Here is a 16,210-nt window from a genome sequence, read left to right on the forward strand (position 1 = left end):
CATTCTACCAAGCCTAAGGTTTGGTCAAAGGTTTGGATTCTCTAAACTAGTTTGAGATGCATTTTGCTGCAAACATACAAAAAATGATTGATTTTTATTGTGTGGTCTCCTTCAAGTTTCTTTGTGGTTGAGCATCGATAAAATCAAGTTACATGACATTGTAGGTCTCTGTGTTAGCTATATAACCATATAATATATTTTTTATTTGAACTATTTCAAGCCTTTCAACTATAATTTTTTTTGAATGTATGTCCTCTTTTTGTCAAAAACCAACATGTACTAATTGGGCTATAGATTTTAGCTCATTCACTAAATTTTGCAACTTAGTTTTTTAGAAACTATACTCCATTCTACACACTTTGAAAAAAAGAAGTTTTGATTATAGATTAGTTTTCAATCATTTCTAGGGGAAGCACACAAATATTTCACATTTTTGGGATTCGTCCAATTAAAAAAATTATTTTAAAAATGCACATTATAAAATTACCCAAAAAATTGGGATAAACTACACAGTGTTAGGTAACTTTTGACCAAAGCGATTAAAGAAGTTTTTTTTAAAAAGTTAAAGTTTTAGCGGGGGGGGGGGGCATACTTTGTACTGTATTATGTTTTTTTTGAATAAATAGTACCACTTTATGTGGCCCCCTTTTTTGAGGGCCTAAAACTAAACCATTTTGAAAAAAAAATTAGTAGTTTAGAAACTAGATTCAAAGGACTACTAGTTTTGTTTTTGTCATATCTTAAAATTTTGAGCACAACTATCTTCAAATTCTTGTTGAAGTTTAGAAATTGTTGATTTCATTAAAAAGGTGTCCACTCATACCCCCCTTTTGGCACAACAACTTGGTACACTTACTTAGGGTTCATCCTCCAACAAGGAATATTTATATTAATACATCATCTTGTGGATACCATCTCCATCAGGGTTTCCCTTTGATCAAAGGTTTCCCTAGTTAACATATCTAGTGTTATTTTTCATAAGTATCTTGTTGTGGCTCCTGATTATATTTCTCACATGGTTAAGCTTTAATAAGGTTGATAATTATGATAATAGTTGGATAACTAATTCAACCACCCCCCCCCCCCCCCGCAACCCTCTCCCTGCCTCTCTTAATTATATTGGTGGACTATATATTCTAACTATTGGTATCAGGGTGTCAGATCCTTGAAGAGAAATCTTAATAGCTTTGGGATATCCATGGTGAGTCATTTTAGAAAAGAAAGTCCAAAGTCACATGGAGGAATTATTGGCACCCAAAAGATGGAGCTTCTTGGTGAAATATCAAATTTATGTAAAGAATAGAGCATCGAGTTTCCTGGTCCAAAATACTTCTATTGCATTCAAAAGTAAAGAAGCACAAGTAAAGATAGATCTAGATTTGAAGAAGACAAAACCATTAAAAAAGGTATTGATCTACTCATGAAAAGAGAGCTACAAGGTATGAATTTTTATTTTTTTTGGACATTTAAAGAGTTTGGTCATTTTTCATCTAGATGTCTTAAGAGAGTAAGAAAATCTAGAAAGAGCTCAATTTCTGATGATGATGAAGAATTTAATGCAAGTATGGAAAGATTCTTGAATTACAATGATGATAAAGATAATGAACTTGAATTATTTAAGAAAGAGGAAGTAGTTGAACATATAGCTTTGGTGACTATTGTTGATCTTAAGGATAACTATGACAATGTGGAAGTTTTCTTTGAAACTAACAATGATCTATAGAATGATGTGCAAATTGTTGAGCAAAGAGGAGAATAGATATTTGAACCAAGAGAAGAGATAAGATATGAGTTAGAAAATCCTACCTCTAATGGGAGTCTAACAAATAATCACCATCTAGAGAAGATAATTGGGAGCAAAGACAAAGGAGTGATGACAAGAAATAAAATAAATGAGGAATTATGTTTGATTTCTCATGCTGAATCTAAGATTGCATATGAGGCATGCAAATATGATCATTAGATTCAAGCAATGAAGTAAGAATTAGATCAAATTGTGAAGAATGACACATGGGAATTAGTCCCTAGACCTAGAGACAATAATGTTATAGGATCAAAATGGGTATTCAAAAATAAGATGAATGAACAAGGCGAAGTTGTAAGAAACAAGGCTAGAATAGTATGCAAAGGATATTCATAGCAAGAAGGAACAGATTATGAGGAAACATATGCTCGTGTAGCTAGAATGGAAGCAATTAGATTGGTTTTGTCTTATGTAGCAAATAAAAAGTTCAAAGTGTATCAAATGGATATCAAATTAGCCTTCCTGAATGGGGAACTTGAAGTGGTATACATTGAGCAACCTAAAGGTTTTCCTCTGACAGAAGATAAAGATATGGTATGCAAATTAAAGAAAGATCTATATGGTCCAAAGCAAGAACCTAAAACTTGGTATGCAAGGTCAAACAAGTATTTGGAAAAGCTTGGATTTGTTAAAGGTACAACACTTAGTAGCTTCTATTTGAAAGAAATTGAGAATGGTTTGTTGATAATATTAATATTTTTTCATGACATAATATTTTAAGCTAATGATTAATTAAGTGATAAGTTTGTTGAAGAAATTAAGAATGAGTTTGAAATGAGCATGATAGGAGAGATGAAGTTCTCTCTAGGTTTACAAATTGTGCAAAACAATGATGGCATTTTCATTTTACAAGCTTATTATTTGAAAGACTTTGTTGAAAATATTTAGTTTAGAAAGTTTTAAGCTCATTGGTGCACCAACGATAATTGGTCACAAGATATATAGCAAATATGAGACACCTATAGTTGAGTAGAAAAAATATAGATCCATGATTGGACATTTGCAATATCTAACTCTCACTAGACCAGATATAGAAAATGTAGTTGGGATTGTAGCTAGATTTCAAGTTGATCCTAAGGAGTATAATTATGTAGCAATAAATAGGATATTCAAATATTTGAAGGGAACATTTGATTATGGAATATGGTATGACAGATCAAGTGATTTCACTCTATGTGCTTATACTGATGTGGATTGGGTAGGTAGTATGGATTACAAAAAAAGTACTAGTGGTGGAGCATTCTTTCTTGGAGGAAGATTAGTTTCTTGTCTAAGCAAGAAACAAGATCGTATTTCACAGAGTGTAGATGAGGTAGAGTATGTAGTAGCAACAAATTATTGTAATCAAGTTATGTCAATGAAGAAGATGTTGAAGGATATTGGGATAGAACTTTTAGAACCTATTATCATATATTGTGATAACACAAGTACAATAAGTATGTCTATGAATCTTGTATTGAATCTTAAGACTAAGCATATATCTATTAAGTATCATGTTTTGAAAGAGAAGGTAGCAGAGAAAGAGATAAGATTGGATTATTTCAGTATTAAAGATCAAATTGTAAATATCTTTACAAAGCCCTTTCCTAATGATACATTTGAGTACTTAAGAGGTATGCTTGGGGTTATGCCCCTACCTACTTCAAAGTAGATGATGCAAAGATTGAATCAGTCCAATGGTACAGAGTATTATTATTTGACTAGACTAAATGATGATGCTTCTTGTATGGGGGAGTATCTATGATGATAAGAGTCATTAAGGACTCATGGTAATTGGCCATAAACAATCTCTATGGACACTTGAGTTGGTTGAAGACTTGGAGAAGATTATTGACATAATGAGGTCTTTTTCATTGATGTCAATGGAGAAGAAAATGCATGAAAAACATATCCTAATTATGGGAGAGAGAAATGAGAAAGATATGGGAGAGAAATGTAACAACATCCTCTAGATGAATGGGGGAGAGACAGATGAGCATATTTATATTAGGGAGATTTAGAAAGATTTGTATAAGTAGGGAGAAGGAATACCTCTATGGGGGAGATATACAACATTAAGAGTTATGATGTATGGGTGAAATATACAACATGAAGAGTTATGGTGTTTTGGGGAGAAGCTAAGAGTTTTTAACTATGTGAACAACTTATGCCAATCCTAAGAGATGCAATATAGTTTAGTGTTCTAGAGGATTTGGAAAGATGAGAACATTAGCAGAAAGAGAAGAGTATTGTTTGGTATTCTTAGAACCTAGATGTTTTTCATCTATGTTGTTATAAATTACAAGGGAGATATTGTTATCATGAATGTTGGTGGTATTCTTTGGGGGAGTGTCGTAAGCATTAGAGAGAATGTGGTAGTATTGACATGTTGCATTCATTACTTTATTTGTCATTGATGTCAACATAGCAGTAAGTATGTGAAGACTAAAAAAGTAGTAGAGAGAGATTGTGATCATGCAAACATAGCTTTTATGGTCAAGTAATGCATAGTTAAGGACATGTTCAACACTATGTCCTTATGATGTGGTTAAGTGTGTGTAACATAAGTCGAAGAGATATGGAAGATATGCATGATTTACAAAGAGTAGTACAGAAATAGAGTACCTGTTAAATAGTTTCTAATGATTTTATTTTATCTCTTAATAGATACATAATCAAGTTATGTGAAGTTATACAGTAATAGAGGACAGTCTATTGGTGACATCAGCAAGTGTGCAAGTTCTGATGTCATACAAGCAAGAAGTTGTGTAGAATGTGAGCCAACAGTGCTATGTGGTTGTAAAATAATTAACTATCTTATTATGGTCCTATTATAATTAATTGGGAAAGACTTAAGGATGACTAAAGGAATTTTTTTGATTACTTGGTATAAAGGAAAGCATTTTCCTTTTTTTTGCAATGTGATCGGATGTGAAGTGTTCAAGCAAGTGTGAATAAGAGAACAATATTTGGTAAATGCGAGTAAGTGATCCAAGGGATTATTGGATACAAAGTTTGTAATCTAGTATCAAGATCAAAAGAAGCAGAAGTCTGATTGATGGGACAAAGAAAGAGGAAGGGGGAGTACATTTCAATTCTATTGTTCTACAAGGAATATTACAGAGATCATTTGGACAGTGGGTTCATTTCTCTTGCCCCTGAAGTTGTTTGGATAATGGATCCATCTACCTTCTACAACTCCTAAGAGGGTTGGAATCTCCTAATACAGATTCAAAGTCTCCTAATAGGGACTAATATGTACTAAATTTTTTCATAGAATCTTATCAAGGTCCATCCTCTAACAAGGAATATTTATATTACTACAACATCTTGTGCATACCATCACCACCAAGGTTTTCCCTCTGATCAAGGGTTCACCTAGTTAACATATTTGGTGTCATTGTGTATTAGCATCTTGTTGTGGTTCTTGATTATATTTCTCATATGGTTAAGATTTAATTAGGTTGATGATTATGATAATAGTTAGATAATTTATTTGCTCCCCCCCCCCCCCCCTCTCTCAGTTATATTGGTGGATTATATATTCTAACACTTTATACCAATTCCTAAAGAAAAATTATTGAGTTGGTCTTGAGGATTTTCCAATTTACAATAATAATATAGGAGAATCTTAAGATATTAAAATACATGTTACATTATAACTTTCACCTTTTCAAGATTATAAGAAAACTATCGACTCACAATCTTCATAACTTATCACATAATAAAAAATTTATTACACCCCCTTAACCAAGGCATCTTTGTCATGTACTCAACCTTTATCTTATTTTTCTTATGTCAATTACATTCCTCTCAAGAGATAGAATCAAAATGACAATACCCACTTTCCATAAATATTGTTTGAAAGATACTACACTAAGTTTTCTTCCTCTATAACTCTAACAGTCCTGATAGAGTACAAGTATGTTGACATCAATGACAAACACTATCACAAATGTAACATGTAAGCTCATAATTAGGTCTCCAACATTTCAAACATAATCTCCCATAGGAATACCATCAACATTCATGCTAACATATTTATCTAAGGGCTTCTCACAAATTCCAAGTTAAAACCCTGTAGGTTGTTGATTTTTCCACTTAGACGAAAGAACATTCTCTCCCCAACAAAAGACAAAATAATTGCAATACATCTTGATTACATTAATGTGTCTATTAAATCAAACTAATAAAGAATAATGTTTAGCTGATATTTTGATGAAAACCTACAAAATAATGCATTAGTAGAACTAAGATATGATGTTTCTTTGGTTGAGGCAACGTACAACACAAAGCATTGGTAGTGTGGCTATGCATCTTTGAAAAAGGTAACCCACATGCAAAATTTAAGTCCAAATAAATCAGAAAATACTATGTATTAATGTGAGTCAGCAATCAAAATATGTTGTTAGAAAGTATATGAGACCAAACAAAACATTGTAATTGAGAAAATTTATCATCTAATCCTCAAAATATGCTCATTATTTTTGGTGCAATAAAAAAGAATAGAGACATTCTTCACCATATTATCATACGGTGAGATGTCTCTTTTGGGCACAATAAAATCTAGTAAAGTATTATACATTGTTCTTATGTCATGTGATACAATTTCATAAAGTTGTGTGATACAATGCAAAAAATAATCTATCATATGATATTATGTTTTGTAGTGGAGCAATGAGATTCTTGAAACTATTGTATTACATATAATTGAAAGTTTACATGTATCATTAATAATGTTTTCTTGTATAATATAGACAAACAAATTCCAAATGGAGATAAATACTTGTTCGAGCCCCATGGTGGGTGTCAAAAATGTGTGAGTCAATATGTGCTCTAATACAAAACATCTACACTTCAATAAATCCTTACTTCTATTAGGGGTTAGTATCAAATGAATGAAAACATGATAAACAACTAAAATCCAAAAGAAAATGGTCTATTGCTTCCTAGTTAGACAAAATAATGATCATGTAAGCTTGGCTATTAGATTTTATATACATAACCATTGTTAGTCACACTAAAATGGGAGTTTCAAATGAGATTGGATGTATGTTTTGCATACACAACTCAAAGATATTAGTTGTTTAATGTATTTAATCAAGAATGATAAGAAGACTTATTACAAGCTATGAAAATAGGTATAATAAGATAATGAAACTACGCTAAAATAATAATGAGCATTTAAAAATGTGTCCTAGAAAAATTTAAATAACTTTATAACTCTACTATACAATATGATGGAAACCTTGAGCTAGGGTAAGCGTCTCTTTTATTGATATCGAGAGGCAATGTATGGTTAAGGTGCAAAGTGTATGGATGGTTGAGATGCTCTCTTCTATGATCCATGTAATTGCACTTTATAGGTCAAAAAGGTTTTTTTTTAATTTTTTATATGGATGTTTAATTTTTTTTCCTTTTTGTCATTTATCCCGTTTACATAATTTATGTGTACACATGTAAAATAGGTTCACTTTATTCAAAAGATGTGTTGACTTTTAATAAAGTAAAGTACAAAAACATTGGAAATAGCCTTTAAGACTTTAGGACTTGATGTTTTGATGTTTGATTTAATTGTATTTGATAATTGATTAATTATAAAAATTGATTGATTCATAATTAGGTGTTTATCTATCATTTTAGACTGATTAATCAAAATTAGGGGTTCTTGGTTAGCTAGACTACTTTTAGGTGATAACAATAAATCATACTGTTCTTGTGATCCCTCTACTTCCCATAATATTATAAATGTAGAATTACTTAACCTAACCCTACCCATTCAAGTGAAAAAAAATTAGTCCTATGATAACCTTGACCTACCTAGTGGTCTCATGTGGGATCACATAATTTTAGCCTATCCCCAACCTTTTTCTCTAGGAATGCATTCTTGCAAGAAATCCTTCATAGGAATGCATTCTCATGACTAAACCTTAAACCCTTCCCATTTTGGCATTCACAAAAGAAACCTAGAAAATTACCCTTGTCACTTCCTCCCTTAAACTTACTATAGGCTCACATTCCTATATGTCTCAAGGTCATTCTTGGTGATCCCAACCTAACAGGATTGTGAACTAAAATACAAAAATAAAAATAAAATGATATGATGAAAGTATAAAGTTAGGCTCACAATCCTTCCTATCTATTTGGAGCATGGTGTTTTCCTATGGTCCTTACAATGTCACTCTTGTTTCTCATTCATCCTTCTCTATCCATCACCTCATCCTCTATCAAAGCACAAAATCTCATGGGTTCTCTAGCTCAAATGTGTGCAAATAAGTCTCTTTCTAACTCACTTGTCCCTTATATAGGACCCCTTCAAAGCCCTTTTTCTCTATTATGCCTCTTGGATGAGCTTTTTCCACCCTCTTTGGATATTTTAGCAACCTAATCACAATTTTAACATTCACTGGTCATCTAATATCTTCCTTCTCCATCGAGGCATTTTATTTTTTCAAGATACCATTAGGTTTGATTTTCTTTCCCCATCAGCTTCTTTAGGGATCATCACCTAATCTCTCTCTCTCTCTCTCTCTCTCTCTCTCTCTCTCTCTCTCTCTCTCTCTCTCTCTCTCTCTCTCTGGGGAAACTCTATTTCTTTTAAACTCTCTTATTTCATGTATTATTTTAAAATTTTCAAAATAATGCTATCCTAACACTATATCAAAGAGAGACAAAGTATACACACCTTAATCTTATTATACATTTAAGTAATCTAATTTAGTTCTCTTATAGGACTTTATTAATTTAATATTTAATTGATTTATGTCATCCCTCAAGCTATTTAATTTAATTAATTATTTATAGTCTAGTTATTCATCAAAATGATAAATCATAGTTAGATAGTTAATTAAATCCTCCTTCCTCTATTACATTAAATAAATATACAATATTATTTTATTTTATTCTTGAATTCTCCTTTTGTATAAATAATTATTATTTAATCAATCCTAACCCTAGCCTGACCCTTGGTTCAAAGTCAACCCAACCCATTTACCCATACTAAGCTCACTTAATTAATTAACCTTGATTAATTAAATGACCCACTTACATTTTCAATAAACTCCCATTTGTATGATAATCACCCCCAATCCATTTGTATCCCAATCCTAATCATTTGCATAACATTATTAATGAGGATTAAGAATTCATAACCCAACCCAAGTCAACTCTCATGTCAAATCCTCCCACTCCCAAGAAATTGTGATAAATATCAACCTTAAATGCACTTACACATCCCTTATACATTTGACCTCCCTCACATCTCCCAAAATGGTCACATTACCTCCATTTTTAAGTTTTTCTCCTACTAATACTTATCACAAGGAGAGTCATTTGAGAAAGCATAATCCATGCGATGTCTCTTAAATACATCCTGCCACTCTTGAGCATAAGTTAAGATTGAATTCAAACAATCCATTTCACCTCCCAATTTCCTATAAATTGAACCCTTTGCTCCTTCATTTTCATCCACCATCAAGATTATGTTTATAATTTCCATTTGAGAGCCAAAATTGTCAACCATACCCTTGTAATTCTAAAATTCCTCCACACCCATTTCTCATCTAGTGAAGCTTGAACATCCATTATGAACACATCCAAATCATTAGACAAATATATAAAGGAAAGGAAGGAGTTTCATAATTGGTTTAAGGAGTCTTTCCCTTTTTTAGGAATTTCATTTGAGTATTGATTTCTTACTTGTTTGTCTAATCAGTGTAGTGATATGTTAGTTTCTTGAATGCTTAGTTTATCTTAGTTTTTCTAACATGCAAGATTCATTGAACACCTATTTTAGCCTAGCAAAGTTAGTTACTAATAAAAGTCTATAAATACAAGGCTTATGTAATGTAAAAGGGGGTAACATTTTGAAGGAGAAAATCTATAGTAATTTAATATAGAAATTTTTGATCTTGCATATTTTCAAAATGATAATAAGGAAAATGTTTTATTTTTATGTCTTGAATATCTTTGTAAAATATTTATTATCAATTTCTTGTGTCTTAAATTGTTCATCCCATTAGGTACTTTGGATATATGTAAAACATGAGATGTGTTCGCACTGTACTATAGTGTCTGCCCCTAGTTTACATTTTATTATTATTTTCAAACTCTTTTAAGCTAGCTTTATGCTTGATGATTAGTAGCATTATCTTTTAGATTGTCAAATATTGTTTCATATTCAGTTAATTTTATGATGAGACTACTTGGTACTATTTACTTCGTGTATGCATGATGATGATTATTATAGTGATTTCATTTATTTGATGATGATTAGTTAGATGGATTATCATACGTTACCCCATACTACATGTGTATGGTGTGCGTGTATATTTTCTTTATGTATGGTGTTTCTAATGTAGTTAAGGAAGGGAGTCATAGTCACCTACAAGTCAGATCTACATGATGCACCACTTCCTGCCATTGCCTATTTAGTTTAGAATATATGTGTTTGTACATGTGTGGATTTTATGTAGATTGCAGGTACTAGATATTTACTTCCTTGAATTGCCAAGATGAGCGTACTCTATTGCATTATCTCGATGCTAAGAGAGGGGAGATAAATTCTTGAGTCCAAATCCTAACCTTTAAACCCATTTGTCCTAGAAAATTAAAACAAGTATCTAAGTTGATTACCTCCTGAATGTGTTGTATGATGTAAATTCGTGAATATAACCCTTTAGTTTGATCTTGTATGTGGTATTTTATAAATGGGTTTTCTTATTTTGTCCTATAGGTCTTTAGCAATTTTTCTATTAATTAAGTCTAATTAAAAGATTAAATTAATGATTTAAATTAATAGAAAATTATTATGATATTTTTAATATTTAATTATATTTAATTAATTGGGAAATTAATTAAATAAAAAGAATTAAATTTAAAGATAAAATTATAAGTTTAATTTTAGAGCTTAATAATATTAATTTAATTTAATAATAATATATTTAGGATATCATTTTTAAATAAATGTTAAATATTATTATTACTTAAGTTAATAAATATTTTATCAATTAATGCTTCAAAAATAAATTAAAGAATGGAAAAGATATTAATTTATTAAAGAGTTTTAAGATTGCATAAAGTATGCATGAGATTAAAATTTAATAAATTAATTAAAAAGAGAAGTCAAGTGAATTTAAATAAAGATATTTTATATTGCAATAAATGTGCATAAAGATATTTTATATTGCAATAAACATGCATGAAAACATAAAAGAAAGATAATAAAGAGTTAAAGAGTTGTAAGCAAGGAGTCCTCTAGGGTGATCGCACATGTAGTACCTCGAATTAAGGAGAGAACTCCTTATCAACAGTTGAGGGTTCATTTTCAAGGGACCACAAATTTTGGAGAAGAAATTTTTAGAGAGAATGTTTTGAGAGAAGAAATTTCTCCCACAAATCTTTTGGGTGTTTGCAATTTTAGCATCAGAACTAGGTAGATTCTTGTGTTTTGATTCACCTAGTTAATTGTGTTATTTAAATATTCTTGTCTTCTTCATGACTAGGAATTATTTATCTGAATTTCTTTGTGACTAATATTTCAGTATTGTATTTTGGAATTAGTAGTATTCATGTGGGTTTCTTCTATATACATAAAGATTAAAATATCATAGAATCCTCGTTCAGTAATTTTATAAATTAGAATTTAAATTGGGAAGGGTTTTGAATTGAAAAGGAAAATTTAAATTGAAAATTTGACTAGTTGGCCATATTTTCCCTATTAGGGTATTGTTGAAATTTTTATAAAAAAATTAATTGTAAAAAAAAACATAATATAGGAGGTGGAGCATTTTTGTAAAATAGTTATAAATTTTTATAATTATAAGATTATATATATATATATATATATGGGAGGAGGTGAGACCACCAAATCCCCACCTCCCCCTTCTTCTTACCCCCAGCCATGGTAGCCAGGCTGCTAGCGGCATTTAAAGCCACATGACAGACCTACTTCATGAACAATAGGTACTCCTACTATCACAATAGCAGGGCTGCCGCGATAGCAAAAAGGTCAGCATACCTTTTTAAAATAAACACTTAACTTATATTTTTAAATTTTTTTAAATTTTAATTATTATTTTTATTAAAAAAAATTTATTAATAAGATTTTTATTAATTATTAATAAATTTTTAAATATATTTAAATTTAGTTAATTTTAATTAATGAATTTATTAATAAATTTTTTAACTATTATTAATTAATAAGATATTAGTTTAGTTGTTTATTTTCATAATTATTAATTAATTTAGTTAAAATTAGTTTAGTTAATAATGAATATTGTTTAAATAAAGTTATAAATTTATTTTATTATTATTAATATTGGTTTTAATAAAGTTGTAATTATTTTATTTAAAATTCAATCATTATTATTTTAATAATTTAAATAAATAGTTACCCTTAAATTATTTTGGAAAAATTGACTTAAAATCAAATTGGGGTAACTGTGCATTTTATTCAAATATAAGAATGGGTTAATTTGTAAGGGTAAATTGTGAGTTTTATCTACTTGAAACATACATTAAAATGGAAACTAAAACCTTAATGTTAACTCAAATATATGTTTTCAAATCAAATCAAACCAAACTATGATACTACTCTATTTTCTATGTGTTGTCTATATTTTGGGTTTGGGTTGACTAGAGTGTTGACCAATTATAGGATGTCTACCAGAGGCTTGGGAGTTCATTGATTATGGTACTATGTTGATTTGATCTTGATCTTTTAAAATTCAACCATGGTAATGTGTTGGTATGCTCTATGATGAGTTTGATTATATTTTGAGTCTTTGATCAGTATTTTGGGGTACTTTCCAATTGCTTGTAAAGAACTAAAGGGTTATTATGATTTATCTTTTGATGATTTCCAGTCACTTGTATAGGATTGAGGGATATACTATGATAATTTGATTTGTGATTTCATGAGCTTAGGGTAGATTATCTATATGTAATGTTGGGAAGTGGCATGCAATGGAGGTCGGGGCCCTAAGTGGCTACTAGGGTAACCCATTGTAAGCTATTTAATAAGTGAAAACATTACACAAATGAGAGTAAAACAAACCTAAAAAAGAGTATTTTTATGTTCTTGCCCATACCTCGAAGGCTAGTACAGACTAGGATGGGAGTAGAGAGAATGCTTGGTTGTGACCATGCATCGTTAGTATCCCTTCTCAGTACGAAAGGATACTAGTGTCGCATAGAGTCACTATGGGGTTGGGGTCAAGTTAGACTACCAGGGTAACTCTAGCATTGATTCATGTGATGACACTGGTCAGCTTACATAGTAGGTTTCCTACGTGTTTGTGTTTGCCTTTGGGTCTAGATGTCAATTTATCTTGGAACCTTTGAGTTAGATTACTTTTAGGGTTTCCTTGACTTAGATATTACTTTTGATTTTTGGATTGATATCTTTTTTGGGACTTGAGACTATCTCCTCAGCACAATGGAAGTGGGCCTTTTTGGGTTACCACGCAGTCGAGTGGTAGTGCATTTTACTCTTACCATTGAGACCCGTCTGTTGATGTCATCACTAGAGTTCTTTGTCTTCTTTGATAGATGGTCATATCTTTATGATGGATGATTTCAATTTTTGTATTGTATTTGTTTCATAGATCTAAAAGGGATGATACCACCTACTTTATAAATGTATATTCTTTTAGCCTTTCATACCTTGTGACATGTACAATGGATGATTGTGCATTCCAAATTTTATTGCCAAGTGGTGGAACAAATGTATATTATTTAAATGGACTTGGACTTGTAAATATTCTTTCATGTGGATGTGGATTTATTAGACTTAGTATTATTTGAATTTAAATGTGACTCAATGTCTTGGGATCCTTAAGGAATGTAATTTTTTATGTTTTCTTTTGTATGATTGTATGTTATTACTTCCGCTACTTTATGATTGATGTGTATGTTATTCTTTCTTTTAAAAAATATATTTGGAAAACTTAGTAAAACTTTAGGTTAATTCTTTTGGATCCCTTGGTAGGGCATTATACGTACTATCTCAGTTAGAAAATGTTTAGAGTGCCTATTTCCTCCTATGTTGAGACATGTTTCCTTTCTTTCATTGGTTTCACATATCTAACTCATCTTCTATTTTTAAAGCTCTTATCATTTGGGAATCCCATATAGTATATGTATGTTTACTGTCAGAGTTTCTCTCATTAATTTTTCTTTACTTTTATGTTTTCTCTTTTATGTAAGTTTAGGTAAAAATTACATGAAAATACCTATAACTTTATCATATCAGGGGTTGTCCCTCTCAAATGTGGAGGCCAATTATAATTTGATAGTGATATGATTGAAATCTATCCAAATTTATTGGTGGTGTTGTCACTATTCATAGGAAAAAAAGGGTCATTCTAAAGAAAGAACCCATAGAAATAAATCTATTTACCAAAAAGGCTAAAGAAAGGTATCAAAAAACACAAAATTATTTTACCCCTAAAATATTTTAGATGTGGTAAAAATATATTCAAAAGACTTAATAAAAAGGCTTACTATGTGAATAAAGATGGTAGTGCCTTAGATGATGAATAAGAAATAGAATATTGTTTATTTAATGTTGAAGAAAAAAAGAAAACTGAAATTGATATTGTTGACATTTTTGTTGAAGTTATTGAAACTGTATTGTATGTTAGAAGGATCGAAAATAAATGGCTAATTGATAGTGGTTATTCTCATAATATGACTAGAGATAAAAGTAAGTTTGGATGACTTAAAAAATATGATGGTAGTGTTGTTAGATTTGGTGACAATAAAGTAGGTTACACTATAGAAAAGGATCTAATTACATTTAGGAAAGAATAATAATAATGTGCACTATGCGAAAGGGTTGAAACATATTTTTTCAAGTGTTGGGTAGATTTGTGAGAATGGGTATGATGTCATTTTCATAAATGAATGATGTGAGATCAAAAAGAGATTTGAGTATTTTATTTCTATGGGAAAAAGGGCTTGAACTAATATGTATCATTTTGAAGGAGAATCTGAAGGATGTTTTTAACAATCAAAAACTGATGAAAATTAGCTTTAGCATTAGAGGATGTGTCATATAAACTTTGATAATATAGTGAGAATAAGCTCATCTCACACAGTGGGAGACTTACCTAGACCATGAAAGAGAAAACATCATTTGTAATGGTTGTTAACAAGGAAAGTAGATAAGATAATAATTCAAGGAAAAATGCTACTTATATACCTTCATGCTGGAGATTGTGCTCACTGATCTTAGTGATCCTACTATGAAAAAAAAAATCCCAAGGTGAAAGGAAATTCATACTATTTATTGATGATTATTCAAGGATCTCTTGGGTTTTATTTATTAGAAATAAATATGATGCATTTGAGAAATTTTAGATATTTAATGCTAGAGTTGACATTGAATGTGGTATAAGGATTAATTTTTTGAGATCTAAATAAGGAGAATACATTTAATGCATTAAAAAAATTATGTGAAAGACATAGTATTTAAGAAACAATTTTCAACAACAAAAAAACCATAATAAAATGGTGTCATGGAAAGAATGAATTGAACCATTCAAGAGGTAGTTAGAACTATGTTGAGAGAAATGAGTTTACAAAAATTTATTGGACATAAGTAGTGCATATTTTTGTTTATATGCTCAATAGAGATCTATATAGAACAAGTATGAAAAAAAATCACATGAGCTATGGTATGAAGCATAACCTATAATAAAGTATTTAAAAATCTTGAAATTGTTGATAGAAGAGTTGGTGAAGGAATATTTCTAGGTCATTCCTCCCTAAGAAAAGTGTATCAATCTTAAAATAAAAGAATGAACAAAATTGTGCAACTGTGAATGTGGAGGTTGATGAAGATTTTTATAATGTACCTAAATGACACATTTCTTAGAATGATTAGAATAATTGAGATAGGGGTGAATCAGCTATCCTAAGGTCTAGATGTACCAATTCAACTTTTAATAGCTTCAAAAAAATTATTGAAACTTATAAAACCACTTGGCCAATATTAACTTATTCATCTCATCACTAGTTCTTTATTTAGTAAATTCCAAATAGAATATCTAAATAATAGTAAATAGCTTGCATCATCAAAACAACACTTACACATGTACAACACTAGGATTTAATGTGGAAACCCAATTTGGGAAAAACCACCAAGTAACATGCTACCACTATTCACTCTTATGAACTAAGCTCAATTAAGAGAAAATTGTTAAAGGTTACAAAACACACTATTAGGTGTTACCCTATTAAAAGATTTAATCACCTTGTTAGGAGTAGTCTAGTTAGAGGTTTTTAAATTATTCCATTAGAATGTCACCTTGATTAAAGAGTTTAGAATATGATTGTAAAGTCAACCTCGATTAAAGGATTTTACTACCACAATAGTTAGAAAGAAAGAAATGGGTTTGATTTGATAAAATACAACTCCCTTTG

This window comes from Cupressus sempervirens, chromosome 11 (assembly GCF_028749045.1).
Source record: "Cupressus sempervirens isolate cs-2001-9-10 chromosome 11, ASM2874904v1, whole genome shotgun sequence".
Lineage (NCBI taxonomy): Eukaryota > Viridiplantae > Streptophyta > Pinopsida > Cupressales > Cupressaceae > Cupressus > Cupressus sempervirens.